Source organism: Neoarius graeffei, chromosome 23, assembly GCF_027579695.1.
Source record: "Neoarius graeffei isolate fNeoGra1 chromosome 23, fNeoGra1.pri, whole genome shotgun sequence".
Lineage (NCBI taxonomy): Eukaryota > Metazoa > Chordata > Actinopteri > Siluriformes > Ariidae > Neoarius > Neoarius graeffei.
Window position 1 is genome coordinate 537,181 of NC_083591.1, and position 26,524 is coordinate 563,704.

At 42.8% G+C, this 26,524-nt stretch overlaps 1 long non-coding RNA gene across 1 annotated transcript; it reads right to left on the reverse strand.

Moving 5' to 3' along the window:
- Window positions 1-352: 352 nt before the first annotated feature.
- Window positions 353-24,912, reverse strand: LOC132871105 (uncharacterized). Its single transcript, XR_009651267.1, has 3 exons — window positions 24,592-24,912; window positions 677-725; window positions 353-496 (listed from the first exon to the last, which is right to left on the reverse strand). It is a non-coding gene; the product is annotated as an uncharacterized LOC132871105 (long non-coding RNA).
- Window positions 24,913-26,524: the final 1,612 nt, after the last annotated feature.

The window sequence follows — 26,524 nt, forward strand, 5'->3', positions numbered from 1 at the left end:
TAAAATTCATATTTAGTCTGTTTGGAAGTAAATAAATTCATCAAATGATAGTTTTTTTGGGGGGGCTGGGGGTGTTAAATCGTGCCAGTGAGAGCGTGTTGAAACTCTGTGTTGATTCAGGTCTGATTAAATATAATGATGAATGATGGTGTGAGTGTAGAGCATCATCAGTGTGAGATCAGAGCAGTGAAATGTAATAATCTCTTCATTCCATGTCATACGAATGCAGTATAAACTACTGACATTTACTAAATCTATCCAACCCGTCCAGTCCAAAGCCATCATTCAGAGGGTTTTTCTTGTTTTATTCCTAAAAACAGCAAACATTTGCTCTCGCCTCAGTGATCTCAGGAGGAAAGGTGTTCATCAGTTTTCCTTCAGAAATGTTCAGAATGGCTCTACATGTTTCATTCCCTCAGGCCATGAAAGCAGTGTTTCCTCCTCCGAACTGTTCTGTGTGTCTTCATCCTTTCTGAATGGACCTCAGCTGAATTTCCTGCAATAAACACTTGTGTGAATTTACACAACAGCAGAATGAAATAAAGCGTCACTCGTGTCTGTTCATCATCCTCTCTGTGAGAATGATTTAAAACGATAAATTTATGTTAAACTGTCCACAGGCTGTAAGAGTTTATCATCAACACTGTTTGCATTTCTCCTAAAAATGAGGACAGACCTGAGGCACGGCGCAGGAAAAAGAAAATCCCAGAAACAGAAAATTCCATCTGCGAAAAAAAGCAAAAAAAACCTCTTCAGCTCACTAACAGCTTTATCTCCTTAATGAAGTTATAAAATACTGATGAAAGGACTTTTACATTTTATCATACAACAAACCAGCATTCAGACAAAATGAACTCCTTTTAATGTTAATTATACATGTTAATGAGCGTGTGATTAAATAAAACCCCACACTGTTCGAACTTTAGCACTTTATATGATCAGAAAATGCAGAAACGTTTTTGTGGCTCTGTGCTGTGACACTTCACACCTCACTGTTTATTCGGTTTCACCGTCACTGCGGTTCTGTGATAAGAATGTTGAGTTTTCGCCATGTTTACATTTTCAAACTGATGCTCGTTTGAGTATTAGTTTATGTGATAAAAAAAAATTAAGAAAATTAATTTCAGTCATGTGATGTAGGATGTTGTGATAAAAGCAGCAGCGTGAAAATGGCCTTAAAACCCCAAATTTATAATAATAAAAATGAAATCAGAACACATTTGTGCAAGCTGTTTATTTGTTATTAAATGCCAACGTTAAAATTAAATTTTGAAACACGAGCTTCTGACTGATTCACAGGTTAAACTTTCATGATGAAATAAAAATACAGAAGAGAGACAGAGCAACAAATAAATAAATAAATAAGGAAATCTCAGGTAGCTGTTTGGTGTGATTGTCTAATCTGATCAGTTCTGATCGGACTTGGCTTTTTACTTTCATTTCTAATTATTGGGCGGCACGGTGGTGTAGTGGTTAGCGCTGTCGCCTCACAGCAAGAAGGTCCGGGTTCGAGCCCCGTGGCCGGCGAGGGCCTTTCTGTGTGGAGTTTGCATGTTCTCCCCGTGTCCGCGTGGGTTTCCTCCGGGTGCTCCGGTTTCCCCCACAGTCCAAAGACATGCAGGTTAGGTTAACTGGTGACTCTAAATTGAGCGTAGGTGTGAATGTGAGTGTGAATGGTTGTCTGTGTCTATGTGTCAGCCCTGTGATGACCTGGCGACTTGTCCAGGGTGAACCCCGCCTTTCACCCGTAGTCAGCTGGGATAGGATCCAGCTCGCCTGCGACCCTGTAGAACAGGATAAAGCGGCTACAGATAATGAGATGAGATGAGATTTCTAATTAGGCTTTGTGTCTGGAGTCACAGAAGTACCATAAGAAAAGAATAAATGTGCAAAAGAATAAGAAAATAAAATTTTTTAAATTAAAAGAATAAGAAAATAAATGCAGAAATAAAAATAAAATTAAAAATAAAAAAATAAAACAATAGGAAAATAAATAAAAGCACAAATGAATAAAAAAATGAATGCAGATATAAAAATAAAAGAATAAGAAATTGCATAAATGCTTTTCTTTGGTTTTTTTTTCCGTTTGCTTGTTTGTCCATAATAGAGAATAATTTCAGGATTTAGTGGTCGTGTTGATGACGTCACAGCCCCAAATGAGGGCGTGTTTATTACCTCGCCCGGGGCGGAGTCCAGCAGGGGGTGAGGGATTGTTTTCGGTCGGGTTTCTTTGTTAGCAACATTACGGGAAAACGGTTGGACCAATCTTCATGAAACTTTCAGGATAGATGGTCATTGGCCTCAAATAGAACCTCCAATATTTTGAGGGTCATCTGGTCAAGGTCACCAAAAAGGTCAATTTTTTTTTCGCGATATCTTCCTTCATATTTATTCAGGTGTGTTCTGATTGGCTGAGAGCAGTACGGTGTGTTCTGATGGGCTGAGAGCAGTACGGTGTGTTCTGATTGGCTGAGAGCAGTACACTGTGTTCTGATTGGCTGAGAGCAGTACACTGTGTTCTGATTGGCTGAGAGCAGTACACTGTGTTCTGATTGGCTGAGAGCAGTACGCTGTGTTCTGATTGGCTGAGAGCAGTACGGTGTGTTCTGATTGGAGGTATAGCTCTATTCCACAACTGTAGTAATCCATATTATGTCAAGAACTATAAACTAAAAAGATGTTTTTTTGTTAGCAACATTATGGGAAAACGGCTGGACCAATTTTCAAGAAACTTTCAGGATAGATGGTCATTGGTCTCAAATAGAACCTCCAACATTTTAGGGGTCATCCAGTCAAGGTCACCAAAAAGGTCAAAATCTTTTTTTCCAATATCTTCCTTCATATTCACCTTAAGTGCTACTGGGCGAGGTTTGTTTTGCCTGGCAACACTTGTCTTCATATTGTTTTGCAGATTTATTTATTTATTTATTTATTTATTTAGTGTGTGTGTGTGTGTGTGTGTGTGTGTGTGTGTGTGTGTGTGAGTGAGTGAGAGAGAGAGAGAGAGAAAATAGCCAAGATCGCTATCTTCAGGTGAAAATGATTTCTGCAGATTAGTCGGAATGAACATTTGAGCAAAAGCCAAAATATTTGAATGTGAATTTTAATAACAATAAAATAAGTTACATTTATATCGCGCCTTTCTCAAACTCAAGGTTGCTTTACATAGGTCAAGTAAAACAACACAAAAACAAGAAAAAAAAAAAGAGTTGCTAAAGAGTGATGAGTTTCTGCACTGGTGGAGAAATGTTTATGAAACAAAGGTTGAGATGAGATTTGAAGAAAGGAAGAGAAGAGCAGTCACGGAGGGGTTGAGGAAGAGAATTCCAGAGCCTGGGGGCCGGTGGCACTGAAGGACTCACAGGGTAGAGAGTCTAGTGTGAGGAACAGCAAGGAGATTATAGACAGAGAATCTGAGAGAGCGGTAGGGCTGAACGATTTTAAGAAAAAATTGAATTGCGATTTTTCTGCCAGATATTGCAATTTCGATTTCAACCACGATTTTTTTTTCTTTAAATCAAGTTTCAGTGTTACATCCTGAGGAACAAGTTATAATAACTTAAAATAAAAAGAGAGCCATCTTTCTTAAGTAAACTTTTGCTTCTTGTACTTTTCCCATCTACAACAGGGGCTTCAAAGTTTGGGAGAATAGCAGGGTACAAATAATTTACAGCAGGGTGCAAAATGGTAAAATGTCTGCCAGCGGCAGACATAATGCACGCAAAGCGTGCAGGGGGGGATATATATATATATATATATATATATATATATATATAAAATATATATATACACACACACACACACACACCTACATACATACATACATATACACACACACACACACACACACACACACACACACGTATACATACATACATACATACAGAGAGAGAGAGATGCAAGTACGAATTTTTCATGGGGCGGGATGGTTTGGAACAGGTCATCTAAAATTGGGATAACATTTACCCGGGACGGGTATTTGAGGTGGGTCGTCTAGCTTAAGCTTGATTAGCGTTGTTACGCACGCCAGTGTTTCCCACAGAAATTTTGGAAACTATGGGGGAGGCGCGGGGGTTGTTTAAAATTGAGTGATATGTTAAATATTATTAAGTTATTACTGAAAAACTATTGATTAAAAAAACAAAGCCACTGAGAAATGGTCCTATAAACAACTTTACCAATATAAAAGATTATCAGGACTACAAACATGCAGAAAAATAGGCTTTACTTATCCAAATGCACCTGTTGGTTCAAAAGTTAAAGTGCAGAGAACCTCACAGCACAACATGAAGTTACCTTAAAATATAATATAAATGCCTCAGCTTTCATGTAAGAAAAAAAACTACTAATACTAGTACTGTGTGCAGGCAGTCTCTCCTGAAGACTAAATTAAACAATAATTATAAACTAATAAAATAAATGGCTCAGGCTTCATAGAAGAAAAAAACAATTTGAACAGAATCTCACAGTATGATGCTGAAGCTGCCTAAACAATGGAAAATAAAATACCATTTTGGCAAAAATGTTGGCATCCATTAATTTCTTGTATTAAGTAAAAAAAAATATGTTGCCAGATACTGCTGACGTTTTACAGCCCAAAATATGTTCAAAACCCGCCAAAATGCACTTAAAACCGCCCAATCTGGCAACACAGGCAGTAATGGCTGCACTCATGTCGAGGATGTAAACAAAGCTGACGCGGCAACGGACATGCATGACATAGTGGATGTAATTTACGTTCACAACTTTTTTTACCATCAGAAATATTTAATATTAAATTTTGTGACTTGACTGACAATAGCCGGCGGCATAACAAGCCACAGACGGCGATTTGCCGCCGATGACCGGCTACTTTTGAGACCGCTGCTACAACATATCAGACATAAAAAAAGGTTGATCAATGGCTCAGCAGCATCAAAATATTGCACTTTTGTAAAAGAATGTACCTAAGCATTATAAATTATAATAAACAAAGTATAGCAAAAAAGTCTTACCTTAAAAGTAGTGCAAGAATGGCTCAAGGGAGCTAGCTTATGAACATTAACAACATCAGCAGCAGTTACAGAAATGCAACCCCTGTACTCAGAAGCCTGTGATTCTTTTTCACACAAAGTGGCAAGAGGAAATGAAATGTAATGGTAGTAAAAATAAAACATAATAAAAAAAAAAAAAAAAAAAAAAAAACCACACACAAATGACCCTGCATTTTCCCCATCTACAAAAGATGTCAAACATTTAAAATTGGCGTAGAGCTGTGGGATGGCAACCTGATTGAAGTATGTGTGGGAGGGCAGAACATACCTCTTATCCATTGTGCGGAGTAAACTTTTAAACGAGTCTTTGGTGACCGTGTTTACAGGCACCATGTCCTTCGTAATGTAGTTTGTTACTGCAGCAGTTATCTCCTTGTGTCTTCGGTTACTTCTGTCATACGGAGTTACACTGGCAAAAGGAGTTGTAATTGTTGTCTGTTTGGCCGAAGTACTTTCACTACTACTAGACGTCTCATGGGTCTTTTTCGCCATGCACTCTTCACGCAAATTCGCATGGTGAACTTTCAAGTGGCGGTATAAATTAGTAGCGTTTCCACTGGATGTAGCCACTTTTCAGAGGTGGAAAGTAACGAATTACATCACTCGCGTTACTGTACTTGAGTAGCTTTTTTGTGTACTTATACTCTTTCAAGTAATTTTTAAAGAGTGTACTTTTACTTAAGTATGTTTTCTTTTAAGTAGTGTACTTCGGTACATTTTACATCACAACCGTTACTGAGTAAAAAAAATAAAATAAAAAAAGGCTAAAACGGAGAAGGGGAAATGCGTTCTGGAAATGAATCACGGGAAGAACAGTTGTCGCGCGCGCGAGTCTCACACAGACGATGGCGGACATGCACCGGCGCTTTGGGGGGGGGCTTTGGGGGGCCACGCCCCTGGGCCACAGCCAATCAGGGGCCTTGTAATATTAATAAAATAATAAACTGTCGGAATCGTGGGCCTACATTAATGTACGGATAGAAATAAGGTTAGAAATAAATGAGCGCACAGTAGCCTGCTGTAAGAGACATGGCGGATGTGGTTCGCGAAACGAACACCCACAACTGGACCAGAATAAAATGGAACAAAATGTAACGTCACGCACGAAAGCGCGCCAAAGACTGCAGACTACTGAGACACAAATTTAGAGGCTTTGAAAGATGAAGCGTTCACATGTTAGCGGGGCGCATAAAAGGAAAAAAAGAGAGAGATGCAGGTAATGATAGAATCGCTGCCTAAAGTCACAGACTTTTTTAAGGTAAGGATCACCAATCTGTTCAGAATATCAGCTACTTATCAGTTATCAGCCTACAGCAGCTAGGCTATGTGCAGCTAGGCTATGTGCAGCTAGGCTAGATATGCTATGATCTGTCCAACAGTAAAATAAATCAGTTGTGATTTGAATACGTGTCGTGTGATTTGAGTTATAATCCTGTTAGTATAATAGCATATTTCGATGGGGATAGTTAATAAAATGTCTAAAACAGCATCTACTGAAGAAATTGATGAAAAGATTGTCGGCTATAATGTTCACAGTTGGGGCAGCAGACAGAGTGCATACTGAGGGGAATAGCAATACAAAGCTAGCGCAGATCCACATTTCTCGCTAGCTGTGTTGGGTGTGTTGTTAACCCGTGTGGATTTAAGTGAAATACTTGAGAAGTTCTGTGGTCAAGACAACGTTTTAAGGTAAGGACGCTTGATTATTAATGTTTGCCCACCGTGGCTTGTTGTTGACGAAAGGCCCACATGATTTTGCCTTATGCAGCTACTGCTAGAGTCATGCTTTGAACTAGGTTAAGCTCATTTGCGCTAAAGGATGGGTTTATTGAAGGACTTTGATGTAGCTAGTTTCTTTTTAAAAAATCGTATGCTCAAAACAGTATGCCCGTGTTCATCATGTTTAACTTTTTTCTTGATGGAGTGCGTGAAATATTGTTGCAAGTGGTATTTTGATGCAGTCATGTCAAAAAGGCAGTTGAATGCATGGTCTCATTCAAGGAGAAGGAAGACTTGCATGATGCTTGAACATAGATCGGTAAAATAGACCCTAGTAGGACTTGGTTTCGTGTATTTCGGTCTGTAGAGTTATGAGTTTGGCCGCTGTCCATGGTGTTTACGTTTCATGTGGCCGCTGAGCCAAGTACCTTGACTTGCAGTGAATGTTTGTTTTCATGCCGCCAAGCTATTTTTCTGTATTTTATTTTTTAAAAGGACTTGTCTGTAGGTGTGTGTGTTTTATGTTTACAACACATAGGTCTACATTAGCGCACGCAGGCTTGTGTGGTTATCTCTGGCCATGCCCCTGCGTGAAAGTTACGCAGTATCACTGTCCTGTCCGTGGTAATAATCAGAACTGGCTCTGTAATGATAATGCGCGCGTTCTTCTCTCCCTCTGTGGTCGGATGTGTTGAGCGATGTGAGCGTGGGCCTTGCGCAGCTACGCTGAGCCAAACGTAACCTATTGTAGGCTTCTAGGCTAATTACGCACTTACACTGTAAATGCTTGACACGTATTGCAAATAAAATAAGTGTTTTCCTAGCCAACGGTAAGGGTAGGGTTGACAGGTAGCCTATGAGGGGCCTAGCCCCTGGGCCACGGGTGTTGATAAAGCGCCCCTGCGGACATGGAGGAGACCGAGGAACCTGTGGTGGACGACCCTGCAGAAAACGCAATTTCTTCCAGTAATGAAGTGCACCCCTGGCCCTACATACGTGATCACTTCAGCTTCGTAGAGAAAAGGGGTGACAGTTTCATTATGCAATGCAGATTATGTGTGCCCAAGAAGACAACCATTGCAGCATACAAAAATTCGACATCTAATCTGCACAAGCATGTTGAGGTAAGTATTGTCATTGGCATCATAATCATGGGCGCAGATAGAGGGTGGGACGGGTGGGATTCGTCCCACCCAGATTTAAATTCACCTCGTTCGGTCCCCCCCACTTATAGGGAGGAAAAAACGTCTATGCTGTCTTTCTTTGCATAAGGCAAACCTCACGGAAAAATCAAAAGACTAATTACCATTCGGTTTATTGAGGTGCACAGCAGTGTATACATAGTTGCAACAACTCACATAAAACAAAACAAAGACTGATATTCGGTTGGTTGAGCTGCGCAGACTGCACAGGTTGCGAGCTCGAGCTTGGTTGCTATGGTTACCCACAAGTTTGACAGGCATATCGGGGTTGGGGTTGGTTTGCTGGCAGCTTTGTCCCCCCCAGTTTTTTGTCCCCCCCAGTTTTTTGTTCCCCCCAGTTCAAAAAAACGTATCTGCGCCCCTGATCATAATGTTTCCTTTCCATAGTAAAACCGACAATAGGCTGGTTATATTCCAAAAATAGTGGATGGCATTGCTAATGTTGAAGTAGCAACCTGTTGGTACTGTAACATAACGGTAACTAGTCTGTTATTCGGTTGGCTAATCATGCAAGCAAGTTAGCTCGCCAACCTGACGTGATCAGTCCTCCTACCATTCTACATCCAACAGGCCAGAAAGGAATACTAAGCAAAACAAATAATGTTTGAACTGAATTGTTCAATAACACACAGTGCACACAGGCAAGCTACGAGATTTCAGTGCAACATTTCACTTTCATATTTCGTGTACAATGCTTTGTGTGTGGTCAGGGCGATGTAAACGACATGACTGTGTGTATTGACCTTTTTTGTTTGTCTCAGTTTTAATGCAGCATTATCCTAAGCATTCAATTTGATACACTTCCTTTAAATAAAACATCTGGGTTGAGATGTACATATATCCTTGTTTCCTCTTCTTTTTCATTTTTGCACAACACAATGGAGGCAGAAAACACCCATTGTTAAAAGTAACGTTTTACTTTTACTCAAAGTACATTTTAAATGATTTACTTTTTACTTTTACTTGAGTAGATTTTTTTGTCTGGTAACTTTACTTGTACTTAAGTAAAATTTCATCAGAGTAACAGTACTTGTACTTGAGTATAATATTTTAGTACTCTTTCCACCTCTGCCACTTTTGCACGACATGTTTTGCACAGCACCTGTTTCTGATGTTCGTCTGAGGCTTCAAATCCAAAATACTGCCAAATGGCCGACGTGCTGCTTTTCTTTGGGATCAAATCCCCTGACTCCGCTTCAGCTCCCGCTTCAGCCATGTCTGAAATTGAATGACCAGCTACACTGATTGGAGTGGATAACACGTGACCTGTCCACGTGCAGCATGCAGCTTCTTGATTGGTAGCTGACACAGAGTGTTTTTACACCATGCTGGGGCAATACGCAGAACATACATGTGAGAAATTATTGACGAAACAAAGCATGGGTCAGTTTAGGAGCACTGAGAAAAACCGTGGCTTTGACGATCCCAAAATCGTGTTGTCCGAGATCGCGATTTTCGGTCGAAAACGATAGATCGTTCAGCCCTAGAGAGCGGGATGGAGTATAAGGGGTCAGAAGATCACAGATGTAAGAAGGAGCAAGGTTATGGAGAGCTTTGAAGGTGAGTAGTATAATTTTATGTTTCATTCTGGACAGAACAGGTAGCCAGTGAAGCGGAGAAAGAACGGGGGTGATATGAGCAGATGGTTTGGTCTGGGTGAGGACTCTCACTGCAGAGTTCTGAATGTATTGTAGCCTTCGAAGGGATTTAGTGGGGAGGCCAATGAAAAGGGAGCTACAATAATCTAAGTGGGACATAATGAAGGAGTGGACCAACGTTTGAACATCACTAGTGGAAAGAAAGGGGCGAAGGCGGGCAATGTTCCGGAGGTGGAAGAAAGCAGTCTTGGTGAGGGATTTAATGTGGGGATCAAACTTGAGTGAGGGGTCGAGCAGTATCCCAAGGTTTCTAACAACAGGTGCAGATTTAACAAGTGCACCGTCGATGTTAAAACTGAAACTGGAGGATCTGGACAATGTAGATTTGGGGCCGATAAGCATAATTTCTGTTTTATCTGTGTTAAGTTTTAGAAAATGATTCTGCATCCACAACTTTAGGTCTGATAGACAGTCACTGAGGGAACTGGGAGGGGGTCAGTGGGGGAGGATGTAGTGTAGTGAGGTATAATTGGATGTCATCAGTGTAGCAACGGAAGTTAAAACTGTGGTTATGAATAATTTGGCCAAGGGGTAGGATGTATATAAGAAAAATGAGGGGCCCAAGAACAAACCCCTGGGGGACACCACAAGTAATGGGGACATGGAGGACTTATGTAAACCCTGTGTGACAAACTCATCTGTTGGTGAGGTAGGACCGAAACCATTGGAGGGCTATGTCTGTGACACCAACATCTGACAGACGGGAGAGGAGTGTGTCATGATTGATGTCAAATGCAATAGATAAGTCAAGGAGAATGAGAATGTGAAGTGAACCACTATTAGCAGACAGGAGGAGGTCATTTACCACTCGCAGGAGAGCAGTCTCTGTACTGTGATGTGTGCGGAAACCAGGCTGAAAGGGCTCATACAGATAGTTTTCAATGAGAAAGGAGTGAAGTTGTGAAGCAACCACTCTTTCCAGTATTTTTGCTAAAAAGGGGAGGTTGGAGATCGGTCGATAATTAGACAGAGAGGTTGGCTCTAAATCAGGCTTCTTTAAAATGGGAGTAACTGCAGCTGTTTTGAGGGCAGCAGGAACAACGCCAGAGTCGAGGCATGAATTAACCAACAATGCAGTCGGTTCACAGATGATTGTGGAACACGCCTTGAGTACAGGAGTAGGGGCGGGGTCAATCTGACACGAGATGGAGGAGTTAGAGTTAGCAATGATATTAGAGACAGAAAGGGGAGTCAACAGTTGTGGAGTTAGTTTAGGGCCCAAAGGAGGAGAATAGGGGGAGAGAAATAGAGCAGTAGGTTGAAACCACTGGTAAATTTGGTTAATTTTGTCTTCAGAGAAATTTCAGAAAGCTTGACACTGTTCAGCTGTCTTGGGGCAGGCTGCCACAGGAGGTTTGACAAGTTTATCAACAGTCCTAAAGAGTGTTTCCAGCCTAGACTTGGAACCACCTATGATTAATGAGTGTAGAACGTTAGAACGGGCAGCATTTAAGGCATCCCTATACTTATGAATGTGCTCAGTGTAGAGCAACGAGTGGACAGTAAGACCGGTTTTCTTATGCAAGTGCTCAAGACGTCGGCCAGTGGCCTTCATTACTCTGAGCTCGGGGTGAACCAGGGACAGGTGCGGGTGACCGGGACAAGCCTATTCTTTACAGGGGCCAAGTCATCCAACAAGCTAGAAAGAGTGTCGTTGTAAATGGTAACCAGATTGTCAGGGGACGAGAGCTCATCATGTAGGTCAGACAGGGCGATGCCTGTATAGAAGCAACAAAGAGGCTGTAGTTAATAGACCTAATATTCCAGTAGGTGACAGACGTTTTCTTAAAGGAGGGAGGAGGAATGGTAGTATGGAAGCTGCATACAGTGAGCTTATGATCAGAGATACCAGAGACGTCATTTAGACCAGTGGAACAAAGCAGGTCAAGAGTGTGACCTTGACTGTGGGTGGGGAAGTCAACATGCTGCGTCAGGTTAAAACAATCCAAAACAGACGTGAACTCAGAGGTGTAAGAACATTTGGTATCAACATGGACATTAAAGTCACCAAGCATAATTACAGCAGGACAAAGAGGGGAGATAACTGTAAGGAGTTCATTCAGTTCAGACTAAAAATTGGCAGATGGTTTAGGGGGCCGATAAACTAACAGCAGCGTTAGGGGAGGGGTTGAAACGATCTTTAAAGCAATGTATCCAAAAGATGTCACACTGAATAGTGTTAGTTCATTAACAATCAGATCCGAGCGATACACAACAGCCAACCCAGCCCGTCCCTACTGATCTGGGTTTAGATAAGCAGGCGTAACCAGGGGGAGTCAGCAAGTTTAAGTGCATGCATTCACCAGGTTGTTGCCGGGTTTCCGAGAGACAAAACATGTCTATTTTCTTCTGGAAGATGAGGTCATTGATTAATGAGGTTTTATTGGCAATGGATTGTGTATTCAAGTGGATGATGTTAAAGTAATGACGAATTGGAGAGGAAGAAGCAGTCGGTATAGGAATACGACGAAGATGGTCATGATTTCTTCCTCTACTGGCCTTTTTTTGGGGTCAAGAAACAGAAATACATAGAGTTGGAATTTGAGCATCACATCTTGTATATTCGAATGATCTACACATCATATTTAATATTCTCACTGTACTAATTCAATAAATTTACATTTTAGCCAGTGGTTTTTTTTTTTGAACTTTCTAGGAATAACATTTGAAAATGACAGGTTATGGGTTTTGAGATTTTAGAAGCTCAGGACCCAAAGTACAAGTCTCAAATTAAAATATGAGAAAAACAGGTTTTATGTAAATTAGGCCAAAAATAGACAATTCTGAGTTTTGTATTTATGGTTCTGAATTTTTAAAAGTTTAAAACAAAGAAAAAACATTAGCAAAAATGTATGTGTTTATTAAAATACACCATGGAAAAATATAAATATATGTTTTAATAAAACATATGAAATTCATAGTACTAAAAGTTTTGTCAGATTCTGAGCTGCACAGGAATATAAACTGTGTGAGTTTCACCTGGAGACACATTCCACGTTTCTCCTCAGTTTCCTGCGAGCAGTTTGGACTCAGATGGAGAACCTCAGTGGTGTCAGAGGCCACAAATTTTGTTTTCATCATGAAGTCAAATCCATGGATTCACTCACTGGACATTCTCATAATGAGGCGTTAAATTTAATTAATTATTAGAGATGAAAGTGGAGCAGAGAAAAAAAAAAACCCTGAACTAAGATATGGGGGGGGCAACGTCCCCCGAAAATATTTTAATAACATAACACGCAAAACCCTGCATTCTAGTGCATTTTAGTACTTATTTTCACTAAAACAAAGTTATAACTTTTAAGCCTTTTTCTTTCACGTACATTAATGATTAACATGTCAAAAATATCAGATTTAATTCCCCGAGTTAATGAGTAATTTTCAGGAGTGCGTTTAGAAAACACGGTGATTTTCCTGCTATACAGTTCATTAGTTTGAAAAAAATCAGACAGTTGAAGGTAAACTCAGCAAAATCCCAAAACAGTGCTGTTAAACAGTTTCTAAAGCTTTCAGGTTTCAATGTTGGGGACGTTGAGCCTCGTTTATCAATCTTTTAGCAGAGCTGTGCGTTTGCAGAAGCTAAAGTGAACTAAACATTTCCAATTCAGATTTATGCGTTGAAGCCGATTGTTTACATTAGTTCGTTTTGTCTGTAAATTTAAACACCAATGAATACCAAATTTCTCATGTAAATCAGGGCCGTAGGGAGGGTGGGTGTGTGTGTGTGTGTCACACACTGACTGGCAGCCTGAGTGCATTCTGTAACAAAAAATAATTCCCACTGCTAGTTTTAGGCGGTTTAGAAACCGGCTCTTCCATTACTGCTGTTTCTTCCACGTTTTCTTGATGCTGTGTTCTAGAAACGGCGCTAAAACTTAGCTTCAAAACCACAAACTGCAACTTTGATGGGAAAAAAATATAATAAATTGCTGACCTCTCTTCATGTCAAAAGAAGGAGGAAAGTTTTGCTTGTTTTGACATGGTGAATTATTAACACAAGAGGAAATACTCATAATTCGCAACTAAAAAGACCGCAGCTACACTGGCAGCTTGAACACGCTTTCTAGTGCGATTGTGTTGCGCTTGCGCAGAACGGTGTCAGTCCTGCGCGCCTGAGCTCGTGCACCTGAAGGCATGCGCGCCAGTAACAAAGAACACCCGTCTTTAATTAATGAACCATGTTTGGGCTATTTAATGACCGCGCCCATGCAAGGACGATGCGAAGTATTACGCCGCGTCTAGGAACGCAAAAAATCCGAAAAATTAATTTCTCCATTCAGAAAACCAGAGATTTTCAAGAGTTTTGTCAAATATCCGGATTTCTGGGTATTTCGTCATTAGCGGAAAAAATCCAGAGGAATTTTCATGAAAATCTAAAAATCCGGAACGCTTTCATGACTAATTATTTAGCCCTATAAAGCTCTCACTCTCAGAACATCTTTCTTCATTCTTCAAGTTTCATGATGTCAATATAAGGGGTCGAGACAATAAGTATAGTTCTGTTTTTAGATTTTTGCAGTTTTTAAGTGCAGTAAAATATGCAGAAGGCTTGCTACACGTCAACATGCGACCATCATGACGTACATTAGCAGAACGCCAGTGTTTTATGGGCAAAATCTCCTTCACTGTCAGAAGAACGAAAGGACTTGTGTTTTTTTTTCCTTTTCAGTTCTGATATATAATCGATATAATATTTACAAAAACTAAAATAAAGTGTGGGATTTTGTGTAGAATCAGGTGTAAATAATTATTTTAGCCGTTTAGCTCCTTTCACTACCATTCACTGAGGACTGTCTCATCAGCGCCCTCTAGGGGAATTACAGCCAATTTCAGTACAATAGCATTAACAGGAAGTGGGTGGAGCCTCCACAGACGACTCTGGTCTGGAAACTTGATGTCCAGTTGCTGGTCACATGACCATTTACCTGTCTCAGGCCTTTTGGTTTGTTTGCCATACTGGGTTTTAAAAAGAAAAGTAATATATAGATTTAGGCACTGCCTTAAAGCGGAGCTCCCATCTGTTTCTGGGATGTAGAATTTTCTTATATCATAGCCAGTCTCTTTTGTTTTATTTCTTTACTGGCTAGCACTGGCCACTAGGCGGTGTGTATAACTGGTAATTACTAACACTGGTCACTAGGTGGTGTGTACAACTGGTAATTACTAACACTGGCCACTAGGCGGTGTGTGTATGACTGGTAAATACTAACACTGGCCACTAGGCGGTGTGTGTGTGACTGGTAATTACTAACACTGGATACTAGGCGGTGTGTGTGTGACTGGTAATTTCTAACACTGGCCACTAGGCGGTGTGTGAGTGGTAATTACTAACACTGGCCACTAGGCGGTGTGTACGAGTGGTAATTACTAACACTGGCCACTAGGCGGTGTGTACAAGTGGTAATTACTAACACTGGTCACTAGGCGGTGTATACGAGTGGTAATTACTAACACTGGTCACTAGGCGGTGTGTGTGACTGGTAATTACTAACACTGGCCACTAGGCGGTGTGTACGAGTGGTAATTACTAACACTGGTCACTAGGCAGTGTGTATGACTGGTAATTACTAACACTGGTCACTAGGCGGTGTGTGTATGACTGGTAATTAACACTGGTCACTAGGCAGTGTGTACGACTGGTAATTACTAACACTGGCCACTAGGCGGTGTGTGTATGACTGGTAATTAACACTGGCCACTAGGCGGTGTGTACGAGTGGTAATTACTAACACTGGTCACTAGGCGGTGTGTACGAGTGCTAATTACTAACACTGGTCACTAGGCGGTGTGTGTGTGACTGGTAATTACTAACACTGGTCACTAGGCGGTGTGTACGAGTGGTAATTACTAACACTGGCCACTAGGCGGTGTGTGTGAGTGGTAATTACTAACACTGGCCACTAGGCGGTGTGTACGAGTGGTAATTACTAACACTGGTCACTAGGCGGTGTGTACGAGTGCTAATTACTAACACTGGTCACTAGGCGGTGTGTACGAGTGGTAATTACTAACACTGGTCACTAGGCGGTGTGTGTGACTGGTAATTACTAACACTGGCCACTAGGCGGTGTGTACGAGTGCTAATTACTAACACTGGTCACTAGGCGGTGTGTGTGTGACTGGTAATTACTAACACTGGTCACTAGGCGGTGTGTACGAGTGGTAATTACTAACACTGGTCACTAGGCGGTGTGTACGAGTGGTAATTACTAACACTGGTCACTAGGCGGTGTGTGTGTGACTGGTAATTACTAACACTGGTCACTAGGCGGTGTGTACGAGTGCTAATTACTAACACTGGTCACTAGGCGGTGTGTACGAGTGGTAATTACTAACACTGGTCACTAGGCGGTGTGTGTGACTGGTAATTACTAACACTGGTCACTAGGCGGTGTGTACGAGTGCTAATTACTAACACTGGTCACTAGGCGGTGTGTGTGTGACTGGTAATTACTAACACTGGTCACTAGGCGGTGTGTACGAGTGGTAATTACTAACACTGGCCACTAGGCGGTGTGTGTGAGTGGTAATTACTAACACTGGCCACTAGGCGGTGTGTACGAGTGGTAATTACTAACACTGGTCACTAGGCGGTGTGTACGAGTGCTAATTACTAACACTGGTCACTAGGCGGTGTGTACGAGTGGTAATTACTAACACTGGTCACTAGGCGGTGTGTGTGACTGGTAATTACTAACACTGGCCACTAGGCGGTGTGTACGAGTGGTAATTACTAACACTGGTCACTAGGCGGTGTGTACGAGTGGTAATTACTAACACTGGTCACTAGGCGGTGTGTACGAGTGGTAATTACTAACACTGGCCACTAGGCGGTGTGTACGACTGGTAATTACTAACACTGGCCACTAGGCGGTGTGTGTATGACTGGTAATTAACACTGGCCACTAGGCGGTGTGTACAAGTGGTAATTACTAACACTGGCCACTAGGCGGTGTGTACAAGTGGTAATTACTAACACTGGCCACTAGGCGGTGTGTACGAGTGGTAATTACTAACACTGGCCACTAGGCGGTGTGTACGACTGGTAATTACTAACACTGGCCACTAGGCGGTGTGTACAAGTGGTAATTACTAACACTGGCCACTAGGCGGTGTGTACAAGTGGTAATTACTAACACTGGTCACTAGGCGGTGTGTACGAGTGGTAATTACTAACACTGGTCACTAGGCGGTGTGTGTGACTGGTAATTACTAACACTGGCCACTAGGCGGTGTGTACGAGTGGTAATTACTAACACTGGTCACTAGGCAGTGTGTGTATGACTGGTAATTAACACTGGTCACTAGGCGGTGTGTACGAGTGGTAATTACTAACACTGGTCACTAGGCGGTGTGTACGAGTGGTAATTACTAACACTGGCCACTAGGCGGTGTGTACAAGTGGTAATTACTAACACTGGCCACTAGGCGGTGTGTACGAGTGGTAATTAACACTGGCCACTAGGCGGTGTGTACAAGTGGTAATTACTAACACTGGCCACTAGGCGGTGTGTACGAGTGGTAATTACTAACACTGGTCACTAGGCGGTGTGTACGAGTGGTAATTACTAACACTGGCCACTAGGCGGTGTGTACGAGTGGTAATTACTAACACTGGCCACTAGGCGGTGTGTACGAGTGGTAATTACTAACACTGGCCACTAGGCGGTGTGTACGAGTGGTAATTACTAACACTGGCCACTAGGTGGTGTGTACGAGTGGTAATTACTAACACTGGCCACTAGGCGGTGTGTACGAGTGGTAATTACTAACACTGGCCACTAGGCGGTGTGTACGACTGGTAATTACTAACACTGGCCACTAGGCGGTGTGTACAAGTGGTAATTACTAACACTGGCCACTAGGCGGTGTGTACAAGTGGTAATTACTAACACTGGTCACTAGGCGGTGTGTACGAGTGGTAATTACTAACACTGGTCACTAGGCGGTGTGTGTGACTGGTAATTACTAACACTGGCCACTAGGCGGTGTGTACGAGTGGTAATTACTAACACTGGTCACTAGGCAGTGTGTGTATGACTGGTAATTAACACTGGTCACTAGGCAGTGTGTACGACTGGTAATTACTAACACTGGCCACTAGGCGGTGTGTGTATGACTGGTAATTAACACTGGCCACTAGGCGGTGTGGACGAGTGGTAATTACTAACACTGGTCACTAGGCGGTGTGTACGAGTGGTAATTACTAACACTGGCCACTAGGCGGTGTGTACGAGTGGTAATTACTAACACTGGCCACTAGGCGGTGTGTACGAGTGGTAATTAACACTGGCCACTAGGCGGTGTGTACAAGTGGTAATTACTAACACTGGTCACTAGGCGGTGTATACGAGTGGTAATTACTAACACTGGTCACTAGGCGGTGTGTGTGACTGGTAATTACTAACACTGGCCACTAGGCGGTGTGTACGAGTGGTAATTACTAACACTGGTCACTAGGCAGTGTGTATGACTGGTAATTACTAACACTGGTCACTAGGCGGTGTGTGTATGACTGGTAATTACTAACACTGGTCACTAGGCAGTGTGTACGAGTGGTAATTACTAACACTTGTCACTAGGCGGTGTGTGTATGACTGGTAATTACTAACACTGGTCACTAGGCGGTGTGTGTATGACTGGTAATTACTAACACTGGCCACTAGGCGGTGTGTGTATGACTGGTAATTAACACTGGCCACTAGGCGGTGTGTACGAGTGGTAATTACTAACACTGGCCACTAGGCGGTGTGTGTATGACTGGTAATTACTAACACTGGTCACTAGGCGGTGTGTGTATGACTGGTAATTACTAACACTGGCCACTAGGCAGTGTGTGTATGACTGGTAATTACTAACACTGGTCACTAGGCGGTGTGTGTATGACTGGTAATTACTAACACTGGCCACTAGGCAGTGTGTGTATGACTGGTAATTACTAACACTGGCCACTAGGCAGTGTGTGTATGACTGGTAATTAACACTGGCCACTAGGCGGTGTGTACGAGTGGTAATTACTAACACTGGTCACTAGGCCGTGTGTACGAGTGGTAATTACTAACACTGGTCACTAGGCGGTGTGTACGAGTGGTAATTACTAACACTGGTCACTAGGCGGTGTGTATGACTGGTAATTACTAACACTGGCCACTAGGCGGTGTGTGTATGACTGGTAATTAACACTGGCCACTAGGCGGTGTGTACAACTGGTAATTACTAACACTGGTCACTAGGCGGTGTGTACGAGTGGTAATTACTAACACTGGTCACTAGGCAGTGTGTGTATGACTGGTAATTACTAACACTGGTCACTAGGCAGTGTGTACGACTGCTAATTACTAACACTGGCCACTAGGCGGTGTGTGTATGACTGGTAATTAACACTGGCCACTAGGCGGTGTGGACGAGTGGTAATTACTAACACTGGTCACTAGGCGGTGTGTACGAGTGGTAATTACTAACACTGGTCACTAGGCGGTGTGTACGAGTGGTAATTACTAACACTGGTCACTAGGCGGTGTGTACGAGTGGTAATTACTAACACTGGTCACTAGGCGGTGTGTACGAGTGGTAATTACTAACACTGGTCATTAGGCGGTGTGTACGACTGGTAATTACTAACACTGGTCACTAGGCGGTGTATACGAGTGGTAATTACTAACACTGGCCACTAGGCCGTGTGTACGAGTGGTAATTACTAACACTGGTCACTAGGCCGTGTGTACGAGTGGTAATTACTAACACTGGTCACTAGGCGGTGTGTACGAGTGGTAATTACTAACACTGGTCACTAGGCGGTGTGTACGAGTGGTAATTACTAACACTGGTCATTAGGCGGTGTGTACGACTGGTAATTACTAACACTGGTCACTAGGCGGTGTATACGAGTGGTAATTACTAACACTGGCCACTAGGCAGTGTGTATGACTGGTAATTACTAACACTGGCCACTAGGCGGTGTGTACGAGTGGTAATTACTAACACTTGTCACTAGGCGGTGTGTGTATGACTGGTAATTACTAACACTGGCCACTAGGCGGTGTGTGTATGACTGGTAATTACTAACACTGGTCACTAGGCAGTGTGTACGAGTGGTAATTACTAACACTTGTCACTAGGCGGTGTGTGTATGACTGGTAATTACTAACACTGGCCACTAGGCGGTGTGTATGACTGGTAATTACTAACACTGGCCACTAGGCGGTGTGTACGAGTGGTAATTACTAACACTTGTCACTAGGCGGTGTGTGTATGACTGGTAATTACTAACACTGGCCACTAGGCGGTGTGTGTATGACTGGTAATTACTAACACTGGTCACTAGGCAGTGTGTACGAGTGGTAATTACTAACACTTGTCACTAGGCGGTGTGTGTATGACTGGTAATTACTAACACTGGTCACTAGGCGGTGTGTACGAGTGGTAATTACTAACACTGGTCACTAGGCGGTGTGTATGACTGGTAATTACTAACACTGGCCACTAGGCGGTGTGTGTATGACTGGTAATTAACACTGGCCACTAGGCGGTGTGTACAACTGGTAATTACTAACACTGGTCACTAGGCGGTGTGTACGAGTGGTAATTACTAACACTGGTCACTAGGCAGTGTGTGTATGACTGGTAATTACTAACACTGGTCACTAGGCAGTGTGTACGACTGCTAATTACTAACACTGGCCACTAGGCGGTGTGTGTATGACTGGTAATTAACACTGGCCACTAGGCGGTGTGGACGAGTGGTAATTACTAACACTGGTCACTAGGCGGTGTGTACGAGTGGTAATTACTAACACTGGTCACTAGGCGGTGTGTACGAGTGGTAATTACTAACACTGGTCACTAGGCGGTGTGTACGAGTGGTAATTACTAACACTGGTCACTAGGCGGTGTGTACGAGTGGTAATTACTAACACTGGTCATTAGGCGGTGTGTACGACTGGTAATTACTAACACTGGTCACTAGGCGGTGTATACGAGTGGTAATTACTAACACTGGCCACTAGGCCGTGTGTACGAGTGGTAATTACTAACACTGGTCACTAGGCCGTGTGTACGAGTGGTAATTACTAACACTGGTCACTAGGCGGTGTGTACGAGTGGTAATTACTAACACTGGTCACTAGGCGGTGTGTACGAGTGGTAATTACTAACACTGGTCATTAGGCGGTGTGTACGACTGGTAATTACTAACACTGGTCACTAGGCGGTGTATACGAGTGGTAATTACTAACACTGGCCACTAGGCAGTGTGTATGACTGGTAATTACTAACACTGGCCACTAGGCGGTGTGTGTATGACTGGTAATTACTAACACTGGTCACTAGGCAGTGTGTACGAGTGGTAATTACTAACACTTGTCACTAGGCGGTGTGTGTATGACTGGTAATTACTAACACTGGCCACTAGGCGGTGTGTGTATGACTGGTAATTACTAACTGGTCACTAGGCAGTGTGTATGACTGGTAATTACAAACACTGGCCACTAGGCGGTGTGTGTGACTGGTAATTACTAACACTGGCCACTAGGCGGTGTGTCTCATCTCATCTCATTATCTCTAGCCGCTTTATCCTTCTACAGGGTCGCAGGCAAGCTGGAGCCTATCCCAGCTGACTACGGGCGAAAGGCGGGGTTCACCCTGGACAAGTCGCCAGGTCATCACAGGGCTGACACATAGACACAGACAACCATTCACACTCACATTCACACCTACGCTCAATTTAGAGTCACCAGTTAACCTAACCTGCATGTCTTTGGACTGTGGGGGAAACCGGAGCACCCGGAGGAAACCCACGCGGACACGGGGAGAACATGCAAACTCCGCACAGAAAGGCCCTCGCCGGCCATGGGGCTCGAACCCAGGACCTTCTTGCTGTGAGGCGACAGCGCTAACCACTACACCACCGTGCTGCCCCTAGGCGGTGTGTACGAGTGGTAATTACTAACACTGGTCACTAGGCAGTGTGTATGACTGGTAAATACTAACACTGGCCACTAGGTGGTGTGTGTGACTGGTAATTAACACTGGCCACTAGGCGGTGTGTACGAGTAGTAATTACTAACACTGGTCACTAGGCAGTGTGTATGACTGGTAATTACTAACACTGGTCACTAGGCGGTGTGTGTATGACTGGTAATTAACACTGGTCACTAGGCGGTGTGTGTATGACTGGTAATTAACACTGGTCACTAGGCAGTGTGTATGACTGGTAATTACTAACACTGGCCACTAGGCGGTGTGTACACGACTGGTAATTACTAACACTGGCCACTAGGCGGTGTGTGTACGACTGGTAATTACTAACACTGGCCACTAGGCAGTGTGTACGAGTGGTAATTACTAACACTGGCCACTAGGCGGTGTGTGAGAGACTGGTAATTACTAACACTGACCACTAGGCGGTGTGTGTGACTGGTAATTACTAATACTGGCCACTAGGCGGTGTGTGTGACTGGTAATTACTAACACTGGCCACTAGGCGGTGTGTGTGACTGGTGGTACACGGACAAACCACAAAAAAAATCGACTCGATGGGTTTCCCATTTTTTCTTAGGTATGGTGCTCCGCTAAAATAACCCCGCAGGAAACCTGTACTTATCAATCTGACCATTTCATGACACACTGATTGGTGCAGAAGTGGGAGTGTTTAAACCTGTATCACATTTTACATTTAATATATTTAATCAGTGAATCAAACAGTGGCGGCTGGTAGTCTTTCAAACAGGGGAGGCTGGTCGGTTACGATATTTCCAGATTTTAAAAGAAAACACATCAATTTTGCCCATACTCTTGCCTCTGATCTGGCTGATTGTTGGCAGCGTCACAAACTGTGAAATAACAGGTTCTTTTGGCCCATTAGCCTACTGTCCAATATACATGATGGTAGTGTTGGGGGGAGGGGTATATTTTAACATTTTATATTTTAAAATTGTGGCATGTTGTTTAAAAATTGATCATTATTGAAAGCAGCTCTTTGTCAGGAACCTCAGCAGTAACAGCAGAGTGTTCTGGAATAGGCACAAGCACTGACCTTGGGGAGCCAAACATAGAGCTGGGTGCCACACATTTCATTCAATGACACTTTCCCTATATTTTACTTATTTTGACTGAGAAATGTTTTATTGACAATTTTGATAACCCTTCGCTTTTAATCCAGGTCTGTAGTGTGAAATGTTCTCGGCTGTGTTTTTGTTTAAAAATGTTTTCCAAATTGTAGCTGTGTTTAATTCATATCCAGAGAAATATATATTCCAATATAATATACTCAGCATAAACATTTTAAATAGATTCTATATTTTTGGTCCATCCATGACATATTACTAAAGTAGCCTATTTACTGTTGTTGATGTGGGTCACTTGCTGTTAGCCAATTCACTTTCTCGTACCAGGAGAGCTGAAAGGAACGAGTATTATTCCCGACCTTTTTCACCAAGTCAGTTTGAGGCGTTGGTCTACCCTGCTCTTTAATTTTAATTTTTTCCTCGAAAGGAAGACTGGCAAATGGCTTCGCCAAAATTAAATCAGCAATGCTTGGCATCCGTGCGCAGCTTTCTTGCTAGCTGACTAGCCCCCTCAAGTTCAAGTTCAGTCACTCAAATAAACGAAATTTCTGTAACTAAGATAGCAAACTTGACAACACTATATTTACACTTTATTTACAATGAAAATATATACAAACTAAAAAAGCTGGTAGAAACCGTATGTAATGAATGAAATCGAAATGTAAGCTGATCTCTTACAATACACCACAGCACTCGTGAATCCGCATGGGACTGAACTGAGATTCACCGCTGCCTGTCTATATTTGAAACGAGCTGTCAATCAAAGAAAATATCCGGCCGCTTTCACCAATCACCAGTCTCCTCGCGGAAACTGTCATGTCCCTCCCACTGTGAGGCTGGGAGTCCGTGGGCGGGCATTTTCGCAGTATTTGTCCAATAATCATCTTGCATTTTGATATTGAAAGCGCAGAGCTCCCAAATGCCATTGAAGTCCACTGAGGCTGCGCTGCATCGCGCTGTCACGAGGGGGAAAAAACTCACGCACACATTAAGCGAACTGGGGAAAGTTATAACGGAATGATTTCGCACTGTAGTTGGGTTGAGCACATATATTTCTATGATTCTGGATCTGAAATAGCAATGTTATAAGGTCGGCTATAACATAAGCCTAGCGCAATTCATCCTACACGATGTTCGTCATTTTTAGAGGAGGCTGAGCCTCCCTCGTTGTCTTAGAGCAATCGCCTGTGGAATCAAAAGTACATTAATACCAAACAACCTGATAGACATCCCCAGGTCAAACATCATGAACAGAACGATCAATAACATTAAATTTCTGCTGCTAGATGTTCAGTAATGTGACACTTCAGATCCATAAAAATGTTAAGATGTTACAGCTACAAAAAATAAATTTTTCTTGTATTCCTTACATTCACTTTTTCACATCTGTATAAAGCGCCACATCATTTTAAGTTTATTTACTTTTATTCAATTTATCTTACTTTTATTGTTATTCTTTTAGGCACCGGTGTAACATTTATTCATTAAGACCCGGTCCCACAACACCAATAACTATAACTATAACAATAATAATAATAATAATAATAATAATCAGTTAAACTTGTATAGTGCCTTTCTCATACCCAAGGTTGCTTTACAATTAGGGAGAAAAAAAAGTCCACCAAATAAAGGTCAGGATGTCATTCCAATGGTGTAGCTGCCACAGTCCCAACAAAAGGCTCATGAAGATGAGTCCCACACCACCTGCACAGCTGCCGTAACAACGCCCGGAACACAAACACTGCCATGAATCCACAAAGTGAGCACTGAAGCACCGCCACGCAGAATGCTGGTATGCCCCACACTGCCTGCACGACGCCACCGAGCAACATCACGCAGAACACCAGGCCAAGCAGAAAAGCACCGCCGCACAGAACACCGGACAGCCACCATGTTAACATAGCAAAGAACTCACTGTAGTCCACAGCCAGGAGCACAGGCATCGCCCACGGTGGAGCACAGGCATCGCCCACGGTGGAGCACAGGCATCGCCCACGGTGGAGCACAGGCATCGCCCACGGTGGAGCACAGGCATCGCCCACGGTGAACCAGGTCTGGAGGGAATCGATGCCCAAAACTGGGTCCAGAGCTACACCACAACTGGTGGACAAAACACTCAAACAAAAACAATCATCAAACTACACAAACACAAAAAAGAAAAACAAAAAGGAAAATAAAATAAAAAGCTCCAGTGAGAAGCAGCAGCCAGAATGTGCACGGCGTACTCTCAACCAGAAACAAAAAAAGTATAACTATAATTATAATTATACCTATAACTGTAACTAGAACTCCAACTACAACTGTAACTGTAATTATAACTAACTAGAACTCCAACTATAACTAACTATAACTAGAACTATAACTGTAACTAGAACTCCAACTATAACTAACTATAACTAGAACTATAACTGTAACTATAACTAGAACTCCAACTATAACTGTAACTCTGACTCTCCCTCTGTCTGAATTTAGTTCCAGTCTGGAGCAGAAACACCACAACTATAATCCCCACTGTAATATCACTCGGTCCTGACACTCAGAAAAATAAATACATGCAACTTAGGAATAGTCATGGAAGTTTTTTCCAGGTAGTAGCATATTATTCCGGGTCATACTGTACAGCTTGCACTTCAAAACAACCCATGCACATACTCTGGTGGTTGATAAAATACGGATATGTCACAGATTACGGAGCAGGGCTTGAAATTCGTGGTGGTCCGGTCACCCGAGGCGACTTAATTTGTCATTTGGCGGGTAGTTCCTGTCACTAGGCAGCCCGGCTGGCTAGTTGAAAATAAAAAATATATATGAAGCGAAGATTGAGACACACCGTCAACTAAAGCCGCCACATATTAAGCGCGTGCCGTGTCTGTGTTAATTGATGTGTTTATCGGCAGGACGGAAAATACCGAAGAATTCCGAATCATATCGTGTACGAGTCAGGCTGTCGGTTTTTTCACTACTGCGCATGCATATAACGCATCTCGCTGAATATCGCGGTAATCACGTGTAGTATTGGACCAGGTGGGTGGAGCACAGAGGCACGGCAGGCCAGAACTGAGTTCTCAATGAACTATTTATTGCTAGCTTTTCAGCTTTTTATCACTTCCCAGCCGCGCGCGCGCGCGCGCACACACACACACACACACGCGCGCACACACACACACGTGTTCTGGTTGGGGAGAGAGAGCTCCCTTTCTCTGCTCTCCTCTCCTTTTAAAAGGCGCGGTCACTGGGGAAGACACACAAACACAGGTTAATCCCTATCAGGTGCAATGATCCCACCACTTACCTTCCCTGACTCCGCCCTCCATTCACAGACCGACGCTTGGCCACGCCCCCGCTGCCACATCACGTTATCAAATGCAGTAGATGTGGCCACATTATCGCCCATTTAAACACGTGTTTTTGTTGTTGTTTACATCTGCTACATTGCGATGTGGAATTTTCTGAAAGGTGTACAGAAACCGCCAGAGACGGGGACAAAGCGAGCTCGGTCTGAAGAGGAGAAAAATGCCGCCGATAAAGCGTACAAGGAGGAGAAACGACAAAGGACTTATAAGCAAGCGTGGGAGCAGGGTCGGCCTCGGCTGCGATACGATTTTTATGGAATAATTAATTTTTTTCAAGTTGATTCCTAGTCAATATGAAGCTCCTCATGCTTTCTCTCTCATAAATGGTTAAATACAGAAAGCATGTTGGACATATTTTGGGTGCTGTAGTCATGAGTAAGTATATTTGTTTTCAATACTCATACACCAAGTTGCCAAGTTTTCCAATATATTATTATTTGTTGATATTATATTATGGTGCTCTGTGTTGTTCTCATTTATGTATTTAACAACAGG